Source organism: Callithrix jacchus, chromosome 7, assembly GCF_049354715.1.
Source record: "Callithrix jacchus isolate 240 chromosome 7, calJac240_pri, whole genome shotgun sequence".
Lineage (NCBI taxonomy): Eukaryota > Metazoa > Chordata > Mammalia > Primates > Cebidae > Callithrix > Callithrix jacchus.
This window is the reverse complement of record NC_133508.1, coordinates 24,530,010-24,544,704: the sequence shown is the minus strand read 5'-3', so window position 1 is coordinate 24,544,704 and position 14,695 is coordinate 24,530,010. Positions and strand designations below refer to the sequence as shown.

At 38.1% G+C, this 14,695-nt stretch overlaps 1 protein-coding gene and 1 long non-coding RNA gene across 2 annotated transcripts in view; both read right to left on the bottom strand.

The window, feature by feature from the left end:
• LOC144576890 (uncharacterized) overlaps positions 1 to 918 on the bottom strand; it is a 36,111-nt gene extending 35,193 nt beyond the window's left edge. Inside the window, exon 1 of the long non-coding RNA XR_013519588.1 lies at positions 829 to 918. This is a non-coding gene — a long non-coding RNA (uncharacterized LOC144576890). The remainder of the gene's footprint in view (positions 1 to 828) is intronic.
• Positions 1 to 14,695, bottom strand: part of KIAA1217 (KIAA1217 ortholog) — an 820,488-nt gene that overhangs the window by 407,692 nt on the left and 398,101 nt on the right. The gene's annotated exons all lie outside the window — the stretch shown is intronic.

Genomic DNA, 14,695 nt, shown 5'->3' with positions numbered 1-14,695 from the left:
GATAAGCATCAAATAAATAAATGTTCACTTAATGAAAATTTATCCTCTCAAAAATCCCTAGTTTTACAAATTTTATAATCTTGACCAGAACTTTAAAAATTCCACCCTCCTCCCCTGCCTCTTTAGAAATCAAGATTTCTGAACATAATTTGTCCATTTCTTGATGACTGAGAAGTATCTCTGCAAGCATCAATTACTCATTATGTTTGAAGATTCCAGAAACTATAGCACAAATATGCATAGACCTCCAGAGCATACAGAGATGCGTATATTCTTTGTCCCTATGCGGAATGGATCCATATTGCTATTTTGGAAATAATTCCTTTGCTTCCTTTTATCTCCTCCTTAGAGTGGGCCCTTCACTCTGGCTGATTCCTACTCATATGTCTGAAATTCATACTCTAATACCCTTCTTCATTTGCAAAATATTCACTTCTCTGGGAAGAATAATTAGAATGTCAAATATGTTAAAATTGTCTCCAAACTATCTAAACCAAATAGCGATTGAAGAAGAAGCTGGAGAGGAGTCCTGTTTCCTGTTTTCAGCATGGAAGTTGTAATAATGCCTACACGGAATGCCCAGAGACAGTTTTTACTTACATTTTATGTCTGTCTAAATTTTGGATAGATAAGATTTCAAATTGCAGCCTCTAAGGAAGTGAGGTATCAGTTAGAACCTATTTGATACACGGAGAAACCACAGCTCAGAAAACTTCACAGCAGAGCTGGGACTACAGTCCCTGTGTCCTGCTTCTCGCCAGTCCTTCCTGCCTTCAGGCCTAGGTCTGTGCTGTTTTCTCTATCTCGAATGTCCTGCCTTTTGCTCACCTTGCCATCTCCTCTCCTCGCTGCATGGAAGGATATGTCAGGTGTCAGCTCTCTCCTCTCCTCTAGCTCTGTCCTTAAAAGCCTGTGATCACACTGGAATAACATTCAAGCCCTTTTGGCTGGCACGTCTCCTCCCCATTATCCATTTTATTTCTGCCTTCCTGAGCACTTTAGACAGAGGACTTGGAACCTGCAAACTCAGCCCCGCCCAGTCGCCACGCCAATCCCACCCGAAGCAAGCAGAGGCAGAACTGGCAGAGGGTGAGTGATTCTTGCTGAAAGCTTGATATTTACAAGAGCTAAAATTCACTGGCTTAAAGTCTTCCCCTAACTTCCACTCTTTTTGTTCATGAAACAGAACATCTGCCTCATCTCCTGATTTTTCCTCCAGATCCCTCACTGAGATGGGGACCATCACTTACTTGCATGGCAGCCTGCTGCTGAGAATCTCCATCCTCCTCCTCTTGGAGGAAAGAGAAGGGAATGTGTGGATTGTTTTATTGTATGTTATTATTACCACTCTACAGATGAAGAAACAGGGTTTAGAGAAGTTAAATTACTTATTGGAGGTCACAGAATGGTAGAAGCTGCCTGTCAGAAAAGGATCTTTTCCGATCTATAGAAATTTGACTACTAAACTTACTCCAAGCTTAGGGTACTACCTTCAAGCACAACTTACTGAATTTATCATCCCGCTGCTTAGACTCCCTTGTTTTTAAACCTAACCGATCACATTTGCCCGCTTGGATATCAACTTAGTCTAAATAAAATAAATGCCTCGGCTGGGCATGGTGGCTCCCACCTGTAATCCCAACACTTTGGGAGACTGAAGCCGAGGATTGCTTGAAGTTAGGAGTTTGAGATCAGCTTGGGCAACACAGTGAGATCCTATCTTTATAAAATGTAAAAAAAAAGTTAGCTAGGTGTGGTGGCTTGTGCTGATAGTCCCAGCTACTTGGGAGGCTAAGATAGGAGGACTGCTTGAGCCCAGGGTTTCGAGGCTGCAGTGAGCTCTGACCATGCTACTGCCCTCCACCTTGGACAACAGTGTGAGATTTTGCCTCTAAAAAAATAAATTAATGCCCGATACTTCCATGGACACTATGGATATAGTAAAGTAGACATCTGACTACCTACTGTGAAGGTCAGCCCAACTACAAGGTTCTCCTTTTGCCCTCATTACCTAGCAACAGATAACTTGCCTTTTGTGCAGACAACCTGCTGAGGTTTCAAACATATCTTATGCTTTTGCCCAAGCTGGAAGCCAGCACTTTCTACCTTAATTTTAATTATTATCCTATGCTTGGCTTCAGCCAAATGGAACTAATTGCTCTTCTACCTGCATCTGCTGTGTTTTTCTGTCTCCTTGCCTTTTTATGTTTGCTCTGCTAAAATGCCCTTAACAATGCACCAACAGCTGCTTCTCTTCCCCCAGCCCATCCCAAATCTCTGCACATGTAACTCCCTTTATCTTTAAGGTCTGGTGCATACACCTTCGTCTCCATGAAGCCCTTCCTTAAACACACTTCTCTTCCAGCTAGAAGCAAGTGATGTCTATTTCACCTCCCAGAGTAATGTATTTGTACTTCTCCTGGGGCACTGCCCCAGAATTCAAAGGCAAACATCATATTGTATAAATCAGCTGTGTCAGCAAGAGTCATAAAAGAATGTTGTTTTTGCCTGTCATTGTTTTTCTAAGCCTGATCCAAGGGGTTGGTTAGCTCTTTCTCTTGCTCCCGATGAAAAACACTATTTTCTGAACACTCCTAGTTAAGCAACAGTTCTATTTTCACAGTAGATTACAAAACACAGTCTGAATTCAGAAATTAGGATGTCCAGTCCAATATTCATTAGCACGTGAATCATCACTCAAAGCTAACACATCATTTTATAGCCATGGTTGCCCACAGGCAAACTGATGTCTTCAATATAAAGAATATGTTTGGCTGTCTCATATCCATTCTCCTTCACTCACTAACTGCTGTTCTGATCAACTTCCATCCCCAGGGTTGAAGTAAGAAAGAGATAAAGGCTGGGCGCGGTGGCTCAAGCCTGTAATCCCAGCACTTTGGGAGGCCGAGACGGGTGGATCACGAGGTCAAGAGATCGAGACCATCCTGGTCAATATGGTGAAACCCCGTCTCTACTAAAAATACAAAAAAATTAGCTGGGCATGGTGGCGCGTGCCTGTAATCCCAGCTACTGGGGAGGGTGAGGCAGGAGAATTGCCTGAACCCGGGAGGCGGAAGTTGCGGTGAGCTGAGATTGCACCATTGCACTCCGGCCTGGGTAACAAGAGCTAAAAGTCTGTCTAAAAAAAAAAGAAAGAAAGAGATAAGAGAAACAGTCACAACTGTTTTTTTTTTTTTTTTTTTTTTTTTGAGACAGAGTCTCGCTGTCTCCCAGGCTGAAGTGTAGTAGTGAAATCTTGGCTCACTGCAACCTCCGCCTCCCAGGCTCAAGCAATTCTCCTGCCTCACCCTCCCCAGTAGCTGGGATTACAGGGTTACTCAACCATGCTTGGTTAATGTTTGTATTTGTAATAGAGACTGGGTTTCACGTTGTCCAGGTTGGTCTTGAACTCCTGACCTCAAGTGCTCTGCCTGCCTCGGCCTCCCAAAATGCTAGGATTACAGTGTGAGCCACTGTGCCTGGCCAAGATCTTTTTTGACTAATACAGAGTCATGACACCTTAACCAATATTTAACACTGATCCTTTCTCTAAGATTACTTTTGTGGGTTCTTCAGAGATTCTCTTACACCTTTCTCTTTCCTGTTAACTCAGACAAGCAATCTGAATTCAGCTGGTTGTTTCTTTCTCAGCCCCTAGGGATCTAGGCTCCACTTAAAGTTTTTCTCTCCTTAGGTTCCATTTTTTTTTTTTTTCTCTCAGTGGCCATATTAGATGAATCCTCATTCTTCTAAGAAATAAGCTCCTCCTGGTTGATTTCAACCCAGCAACAACTTTCCTTTGCTCTTGCCATCTGAATAACTAGCCAGTTAGGGTGTAACTTCCTCCAGATTTCTCAGGTTTGAGTCATGAATCCACATCTACCCTCTTCCAGCTCCAGGAGGTGTGTGTCAAGTTCTCAAAATGGTACTGTTGAAGTCAGTCTTCCTAGCATTTAGGTGAGGTGGCAGACAGCCCCCCAGCCTCATCCGGTGTCTTTTTAAAAATAGAAATTCTCCTCATGAAATCCTCTCTTAACCTTCACTCTTGGGGGCCACATATCCTCTTTATGCTGAGAAGTGTTTCACTATAGAACCCGTTCTTGATATTCTGTTGGAAACTGGCACCTTGATCTGGTACCTCGCTTTGGAATTTCATATCTATCAGAACTGGGAGCCTCAGAAGGAACTCCAATTTAACATCCTAGTGCACAGCTAGAAAACAGTTTACAGAGAACCTGCTTCTTTAAAAGACTGGGGATGGCCTGAGGGCAGAGACAATGTTGAATTCATCTTATATTCCTCGTAGCCTCTAAAATCGAGCATGTTCCCTCATGGGCAATACGTAGCTATGGCTCTCCGAAACGGACACACTCGGTCTTTTGTTTTCTTATAGAAACTAACATTCAGGACCAACCACAGGGCTATTTTTACATACCTTATTAACTCCAACTCAAAATTATTAGGATGTGACAGACTGCTCTGTGTTCATCAAATCCTATTTTCTTTTCGTCTTTCAGCCATCTGGGTTACATTTTCCAGCCTCCCTTTCAGTTAGGCGGGACTGTCTGAGTTCCAGCCAAGGGGATGAAGGCAGAAGTGAAGTACATCACTGTCAGGTCTGGATCCAGAAGACCTCCTGGGCAGTCCTCTATGATTTTCTACCATTGGTGGACTACAGGCAGAGAAGGTGGGGCCCTAGAAACAGCCAAGCTGCACGTTCTAATTAGCTTGGGACCCTGAAAAAGTGCACGAAGCAGAGCCTCATACTGTATTCATCTGCCCATCACTGAACTACGCTGTGAGTAATAACCATACTGTTACATGAGAAGCCACTGAAATGTGCAGCTGGTTTATCATGGTTACTCCACCAACACAGAGGGCTGGATTCTAACAATATACTTCTAAAATCAAGCTAAGGAAATTCTTTGAGGAGCTTTTTATTAACTTCCTGCAGAACATGCTAAAAGTGCATTTTCTCAGCTTCCAGGTACACGATCTACTCCTTTCTAAGACAGTTCGCATGCCCTCACCTAAAATGCATTTCATTATTCTTTTTAGAATAAATGATTTCGTTTTTAGTTCAAAGAAACATAGAGCAATTATTTCCTTCTTTTTATCATTTTCTCAGGCCTGTAGGCAAAGAATTCATTTTTAATTAGAAAATTGTATGGGGCATAAAGGTGTACAGTGGGCATAATTATGGAATGCTAACTTACAGACTTGGTCTCTTTTCCAAAGGTCTGCAGTTCAGGATGTGGTAGGCTGTATTTTTGGAGTAGGAGAAAGATAAGTTCATTCAACCATGCATATTAAATTATAAGACTTGGAATCACTATTTTTGTGAAAATGTGTTCTCCATACTGTGTTCGTTCTGACATTCTTTTCAGATTTTCACCATAACAGTTCCATTTGGCCTTTAAATAAGACAGGATGGGTAAATGTTGTTGGTGAAAGATACGAAGCTCCAAGGTTGAATTTGAACATCTTTGCTTCAGTGTTCCCAGGTTAAAAATACCGCAAAGCAGCACCACGTAATCGAAGAACAGCAGAGTTATTACAGATGAATGTAAAATCCTAGGTCTGAAGAGTTGAAAATGGTCTTCAAATCCACCTTGGATCTCAGTATGTTAATGCTATTTTTTCATAAAATATAAGAAAGTGGTTCCATATCTTCAACAATGTTTCAATATTCAATAACATGGAGCTGTAATAATTCTTTAACAAATCATTCATGTAGTAATCTAAAGATATGTATTTTTATTCTTCTCTGAGGAAGAACTGTCATTACAATCTCACCAAACTCGGCAATCTTTAAATTTTTATCTTTTCAGTATATCAAGGAAAGATAGAGGCTTGTGGTCATAGATTAAAAGGCATCAGTTTAAAGTCATGTCTACCAACTGGCCTTTGCAATCTAGAAGTAACCACAAGATAGCCAGAGATTTTATACAGAAGTTGATAGAAAAGTTAATGATGATGATGAATTATATGGTACTGCACAGATATTCCAATCACCGTAAATTTAATAGTTATTGAGAACTTACTATATGGTAGTCACGAGGTGTAAGAAAAGGTAATTCCAATTGGCATTATTCTGATTTTTATGAGCAGATGAATGATACAGCTATTTGGGATAGTTTCTGGATATTTATTTCTTGACACTTTTCAATTCTTTTTTTTTTTTAGACGGAGTTTCGCTCTTGTTACCCAGGCTGGAGTGCAATGGCGCAATCTCGGCTCACCACAATCTCCGCCTCCTGGGTTCAGGCAATTCTCCTGCCTCAGCCTCCTGAGTAGTTGGGATTACAGGCACGTGCCACCACGCCCAGCTAATTTTTTGTATTTTTAGTAGAGATGGGGTTTCACCATGTTGACCAGAATGGTCTCGATCTCTTGACCTTGTGATCCACCCGCCTTGGCCTCCCAAAGTGCTGGGATTGACATTTTTCAATTCTTAAAGAAGAATGCAGGAACTCCATAGTACTCTATCAGTTCCATATTCCAGGCACACATTTGCTAGAAGTTCATTTTACACTTGGAGTTGGATACGACCATCATCATTAACTGCTCTGATATGGATCATGCAAAGTAAGGATTCATTGATACACATGAGATGCTATGGGACATGAAACTTCATAACTGTCTTAAAATAGCCTATAGTCTAATTCCAGGAAAATAATAAAACATGGCTTTCCCAATGCATACCAGTTACACATTTTTACATAGGAAATCAGTGATGCTCAAGGTATAGAATATATTTGAAGTAGTAGCACTTCAAATAACCCAATAGCTCAGAAGTTTGAGGTGGCAGTGAGCTATGACTGCACCACTGCACTCCAGCCTGGGAGACAGAGTGAGACCCTGTCTCTAAATTAATAATAATAATAATTAACCCAATAGCCTAATCTAGGAAGTTTTCATTGAAAGGTTGAGTTAGAACTTGTACACTGAGGGGGAAGGGATGTGAATCAAAATGTTTTTCTTTGAGAGGTGGCAGAAGCAAATGGTCAGCAAGTTTCTGAAGAATCTGGAGATACTAAGGATGGAGGGCCTTATCAGGAAAGGAGGAAGGGAGCACAGGAAGTCAAAGGTAATATGGGACAGAGGATTTTGGCAGAGACACATGGAGCCGTGATCATGAATCTGGCCCTTGATCATGAGAGACACATGAAGCCTAAGATCATAATTTATTTTTTTTGATGGAGTCTTACTCTGTTGCCAGGCTGGAGTGCAGTGGGTCAATCTTGGCTCACTACAACCTCCAACTCTCTGGTTCAAGTGATTCTCCTACCTCAGCCTCCGGAGTAGCTGGGACTACAGGCATGCACCACCATGCCCAGCTAATTTTTGTATTTTTAGTAGAGACAGGGTTTTACCATATTGGCCAAGATGGTCTCAATCTCTTGACCTTATGATCTGCCCGCCTCAGCCTCCCAAAGTGCTGGGATTACCGGCATGAGCCACCGTGCTTGGCAAGATCATGAATCTTAATCAAAACAATAATAAGCCAATGGAATGGCATAAAAAGAATAAAGACAAAATAGCTCTGTGAAAAACTGAGAACTGGATGGTCTATCTGGGCAGGAGAAAAGGGAATTCAAATCAAGTTTCTAGGGATGGGTAAGAGGAAATTATAAAGTAACTGAAATAGATTAGTTGAAATGATCAGATACAGAGATATAGAACAAGAGATAACAGAATCATATGGTAGGGAGGTGTCATACAGTAGTAGAGTCATATGATAGGCTGTTTAAAATCAAGAACAACCATGTGAGTGGCAACAGTGCTATCGATTATGAAGTATAACAGTTTTAGAGTTAAACATTAATGAATATATCCTTTAAAGATATAATAATGATTATATCCTTTGAAAATATGTTTTCATATTCACTTATGCCACTTAGAAATATGCAGTCTATAATACACCCGTGATCAAATGAGACCCACAAGTACCCTTTCAAACATTAATACTAAGAACTTAGGGAGTCAGCGTAACTCCTACTCCTGATTTCAACAATTTACTAATTCCAATGATGTTATTTATTTGATGCCCTTGAGTAGATATAATAAATAACAGGTAATGACTATAAGCGTTTCATCCTGGCTCTCCTCTAATCCACATAATGACTCTATTACACTTGCAGCAAGGCACATAATTGAAAGTATAAATTAAAAGACAAAGATAACCAAAACCTTCAGATAGAACTATCTGCATCAGCATTTTCTGTACACAGTAGGAGGTTAGTACCCTTCTCCCTAGCTTGATATGGCCCACCTCCAGCATTTACCTCATTCCATATGACTTCAGGAGAGAAGGGACTGCTACCTTATACAAAGAGGGAAAATATTTCTTTGTTAGAGAAATGCACTCCAACTAAACTTTAGCTGAAGTTGGGTTAATTCCGACTCTCTTGAAAAGAGGTAAGCGGCCTTTAACAGGCCTTGGCTATGAGATCTTAGGTAATAACACTAAAAATGCAATGCACTTTAGCTAAGAATTATTAATGCCAGTTTATGAAGGTAGAAAATGAAACTATCCTTTCTTATTTATCTCAGGTCTTTGGTTCTGCCTGCTCCCGGTTCAAGCTTGATAAACTCTGAACTTGGAGCTCGTCTTAATGGGTGGTAGAAGACTGTGCTCCATTTCTCCTGGGACTTCACGCTCATTAGTCACAGACGCCAATTAAAAGCTTTGTTAGAGAACCAGAGGAATGTGCCGCAGCACATGTAGAGGCCCGGAAGCCCCTTTCACTTCTAACATGGATGAATGAGTCCCCCTGGCATGCAAAGCTGCACATCAATAGGTCGTGTGCATCAGCAGACAGGATCAACAGAGGCAGCGCAAAAATGTTGAAGTCAGCACTTTCTGGAGCCAGCCCTATTCATTCCAACTGATAAGGATTTAAACATTTTCATTAGCTTTGCTGATCCCAGTCATTTAAAATGACAAACACGTTATCATTATTTTTAAAGCAAGTTACATAATCTAGGGTGCAACCCAGGCTGGATAATTTTCTAGAAATGATTATTGACCCTTGCATCGTCCTTCTGCAACCATGAGGGGTCAAGTTGAGGTTAATGTTCTGGCAAACCCCTTAGGATCCAGACTAACAACTGTTTTGGAAGAGATTATTGCCATTGTAAACAACTGAAGAGGGCCTGAGATGATAATTCTTAATTAAGAAACTAAAAAGATTCAGTGTCTCAGCTCTTATCATGCAGCTAGGACAGATTCCACTTCAATCCAAACAGAATAAAATTCAGCAAATAATGGATTTTTAAAAATAATTTGCTTTAGCTACTTAATCTAAAATAATTTGGTGAGGCTTCAGAAATAACTTTGGCTATCGAGTGTGAAAAGAATATTTGCAATATGTTTATTTTTTTGTATGTGCGTGAATTCTTTGTTTTTATTTTAACTGTGTTTTACTGCTGACTTATTACTAACTTGTTGCTTCTAAAGAGAATTTTAGGGCAAAATATTTCAAAATTACAGGATGTCCAAGGGAAGTAATAAAAACTTCCAATAATTATAAATAGTTTTTATAGTAATAAAACTTCCAGGGTATTGTGAAATATGTCATGTTTAGATAATATTCAATAACTTACATTCTTTTTAAGAATGTACACATTCTTAAAATGTCCTACATTCACTTAGGACACTATTTTATTTGCTAATGTACTCTTTGACATGTCATAAAATTATGTGGACAATGAGATCTGAGAAATATTAATAGCAGAGAAAAAGTTGAATAGAGTCCCCTTCATATTTGTAAAGCTGCTGGGGTCCTATGGTGAGTGGTAGAAAGAAAGAACTGGAGCGGACTGTGAAAATCTTGGACTACTCTGATACTCAGAATTTGATTATAAAGCTGTACACAAGCTATAAAAAGATTTGTCAGGAACATGTTTCAAGGCAGAAGAAAAATCATAGGATTCCATGGATAGAAAGGGCTTTGGATTTTTATTATAACCTTTAAAAAGTCTCTTCTAGTCTCTCAATATGGAAAAGCAAAAGACGTTTGCACAATTTCAGAAAACATTCTGTGTTTCTCTGCAATCTACTCCCTGAAATTTTTTTCAAGGTAGGATATAAATCCTCCCTAACCCATCCCATCTTTTCTCAACACACCAGGCTATGGCTGTATTTATTGTAGAAGTTCAAAGGAACACAACTCCCCAGAGGTTTTATAGTAAGATACTCAGGGTTACATTAGTTTAATAATTTTCAAGCTGGTTTTTGGACAGAAGCTAGCAGGAAACTTTCGCATGGAGAATATGATTAGTTTTAGGTCAAAAGGTCAAAACAGAACTGGTTCTGGTTTGTTTTTTTCTTCAAAAACCTGAGAACTTTCCCATTCTATTCACTTAGAAATAACTAACAAAAAGATACTTTTTTCAAGTGCTTTATTGGGCCTGCAGAAAGAGAGACTAAGGTGTAAGGTACAGAGATCTAAGAGCAGTGTGGTAAGATACAAACTGATGTTAATCTTCATTGAGGGGACTTAATGGGTCTCAGTGACCTAGAAGCTTAGGTTTAGATTCTTATGTAGTGGACATAAGGGGATAGTGAAAGTATCCACATAAATGGGCATAATAATGATGCCTGTCTGTTTCTATCTAGGTGCCAAGTGAAGGAAAGAGATAGTATCACTCAGAATTTATAACCAGGGCTATGTGGGTGGTTCAGGAATAAATGAAATAAGAAATTAGCCTAAGGATTCACTTAGGACATGAATCAGAAACAAATGCAAAATGTCTCTGAAGGGCTAGCTATATCCACTCTGAGTTCATAGTTGTATACAGTATCCTCCACTGAAGATGAGCTCATAATCCCAAATTACAAATTACATGAAGAAACACTCTGCCATGAGAAGAACTGCATCACCAGAAACAATAAATATGGGACTCTGGATCCTAAGGACTTTGGATAATTAAAGAACAGATTATTTACCATGTTTTAAGTGACTAAGACTAAAGAGCATATATACTACATGAAAAGAAAAATATGGTATTAAAACAATATGTCATCTAGGAATAAAAACTATAGTAACTGAGTGAAAAACTCAATGAACAGGTGAAACAGCTGTTCATTGTTGAAAACAATCAATGGTCTGAAAGACAGGTTTAAGGAAACAATTTAGAATGCAATTGCATAAGGCGATAGGTATAAAGTTAAGAAATGGAGGGCCGGGCGCGGTGGCTCAAGCCTGTAATCCCAGCACTTTGGGAGGCCGAGGTGGGTGGATCACAATGTCAAGAGATCGAGACCATCCTGGTCAACATGGTGAAACCCCATCTGTACTCAAAATACAAAAAATTAGCTGGGCATGGTGGCGCACGCCTGTAATCCCAGCTACTCGGGAGGCTGAGGCAGAAGAATTGCCTGAACCCAGGAGGCGGAGGTTGTGGTGAGCCGAGATCACGCCATTGCACTCCAGCCTGGGTAACAAGAGTGAAACTCCGTCTCAAAAAAAAAAAAAAAAAAAAGAAATGGAGAGAATGAAATGAACAAAAATTCAACATGTTTAATATAAATTTCTGAAAGGGAATAGAATTGTGAATTGGAGGATTCACAATGACAAATATGGAGGATATTGGTCATTCATATCCTTGAAAACCAAAAATTGTTTCTTTGGAAAAAATAAACCTAATGAACTAAGTTCTCACAAGACTGATTTAAAAAGAGAGAGAAACAGAAATCAGAAATGACTATTTGTATTAGTATGAAATAAATGACATGATCACAGAGAAGGTAGAGATTTTTAAAAAGAAATATCAAAAACAACTTTACATCAATGCATGTGTAGATCTAGCCAAAATCATTAATTCATTATTAATGTAGCTTACAATTACACGAGAAGCAATACAAAGTCTGAATGAACCAATAATAAGAGGAAGTGAATCAATAGTCAAAGTCTATTTATACACACACACAAATTCACAAGGCATAGGATTCTTTCCAACAAATCTTTACCAACTTTCTTTCTTTTTTTTTTTTTTTTTGTTTTTGAGACAGAGTCTTGCTCTGTCTCCCAGGCTGGAATTCAGTGGCACAATCTCAGCTCACTGCAACCTCCGCCTCCCAGGTTCAAGTGGTTCTCCTGCCTCAGTCTCCCAAGTAGCAGGGACTACAAGTATGTGCCACCACTGCTGAATAATTTTTGTATTTTTAGTAGAATGGGGTTTCACCATATTGGCCAGGCTTGTCTCGAACTCCTGACCTCATGATCCGCCTGCTGTGGCCTCCCAAAGTGTTGGGATTGCAGGCATCAGCCACTGCACCCAGCCAACAAAGCTTTACCAACTTTCCAAGGAGAGGTAAATCTAATGTTGTAAAAACTGTCCCATAGAATAGAATAAACCTATCTTTCCTAACTCATTTTATAAGGTAGGATAAAGTTAATATAAAATGTGTAAGAAAAATCGTAGGTCAGTCTTATTTATGTATATAAAAATTCTAAGAAAATATTGCAAACTAAATTTAGAATGGATATTAAAAAAAACTGTGATCAAGTAGTTCTTTCCCGGAATAGAAGAATGATTTAATTTTAGAAAATTTATTAATATAATTTACCATTTAATGTATTAAAAGATAAAAAACAAATTAATCTCAATAAATACAGAAAATATTTGATAACATTAAAAACACTTTTTTGATAAGAACTTTGAGCAAACAAGGAATAGGGGGAAGCTATTTAAGATAGTATATGCTAAAATCCCAAGAGAATACCATACTTAATGGCTCAAGTCAGAGGTGTCTCATGTTAAATCTGGGACAAGAAAGGATACCTGTTATCAACATTTCTATTCAACATTGGACAAGAGGTCCTACTCATAATATCAAGAAGAGAAAAAGAAATAATAAAAAATATAAATATTACTAAAGGATGAACAGAAATGCCATTATTTGCATATAATGATTAATTTAAAATAAAAAATAATTTACAAACTTCTAAAACAAGTAAGCTGTCCAACATACTTGGAAACATGATAAACTAATAAATGGTACTGGGGCAATTGCTTATTCATACTAAAAGAGATAAAAATCAGGACAATACATGCCATCATATAGAAATACAAACCCTAGATAAAGATCTCATTTAGAGAAAGTAAAATTTTTAAAAGAAAGCATAGAAAAATAACTATTATATCATGTGAAGAAATGTTTCTTAAGATTCTACAAAGTACAAAGTATTTTTTATCCACAAAATAAAATATTGATAGATTTAATTATACTGAAGCTTTTAACTTCTGAATGATGAAAGATAGCATAAATAAAGTGGGGGAAAAGTCATCGACTGGGGGGTAGATATTCACAAATCATATATTTCCACCTTCAAAATTACTTCCCAGAATACTAATACATAATACAGTTCTCAATGGAAGGCTCAATAACATTATACAAATATACTCAGCTTCACCAGTAATCAGAAAGTCCTTACATCCAAGAGATTAGCAAAAAAGAATGTCTGATAATTCCAAGTATCGGCAAAGATATGAGGAAATAAATGTGAAACCAGTGGATCTTAACCCTAATTGTATGTTAGAGTCACCTGGAGAGCTTTACACAAATGCCATTTTCAAGTCTCCAGAGATTCTGATTTAACTGGTCTGGGGTGAGACTTAAACACTGGTAATTTTAAAAAACTCCTTGGGTGATTGTTGTCTGCAACTAGAGTTCAGAACTACTGGTCAATAATCAAGTAAACCAGTACAGTTTGTAAAGCAATTTAATAATATCTAGTAAAGCAAAGATATGTGTCTCCTATGATCAACTTATAGGAAATTTCCTTCAAGAAATTCTAGCACGTGAGTAAAAGATATGTACAAGGAACACTGCAGCATGGGTGTAATGGCAAAACTGCAGGGACAACCCACATTTCCCTCAGTAGAAAAATGGATAAATTGACCTTGGATTATTTATACAACATGACACTCTCCTGCAATTACAATAAGTGGACCTATGTCTCAATTTAAATACGTGCCCGAAATAATGTTGACTGTAAACAAAGTGACATAAGAATATGAACAATCTGTATTTCAAAATTCAGAAACAGTAGTATAACCACAAATAGAAACAACCACATACAGACATGAATATGCCTGTTATAACACACACACACACACACACACACACACACACACGCATGCACACACAGTAAAAATGCCAAGATACCAAAATACATGTGGGAAAGTTATACAGCAATTTTAGGACAATAATTATCTTGGAAAGGAGGGAGAAGAGAGAAGAATAGTACTTTCGCTGTATTTATAATAAGCTTCCCTTTATTTTACAAGTTATCTGAACTAATATATGCAAAATAACATGAATTTTTGGTGGTGAGTTTGCAGATGACTATTATTTTTGTATGTTTGAGATAATTTACATTAAAATATTTAAAAATCAAAAGAGCAATGCAATTGCTTCATTATTTTTTAAATATAAAAAATATTTTTAAAATATAAAAACAAAAAAGTAAACATAAAAAGCATTAGATTTGGAGGCTAGAAGTTAGAATTCTCATTCTAGCTCTGCAGCTAATTAGCAATGTTTTGTAAATAATTTTGTTACATTGGCTTCAGTTTCCTTATTTGTAAAGAGGAGTCAGATAAGATGATCCCAAATCCATTCTGGTTTCAATGTGTGTGAATCTAAAATTGTGAGAGGATAGTATTTCCGAGTTTGGTTTTT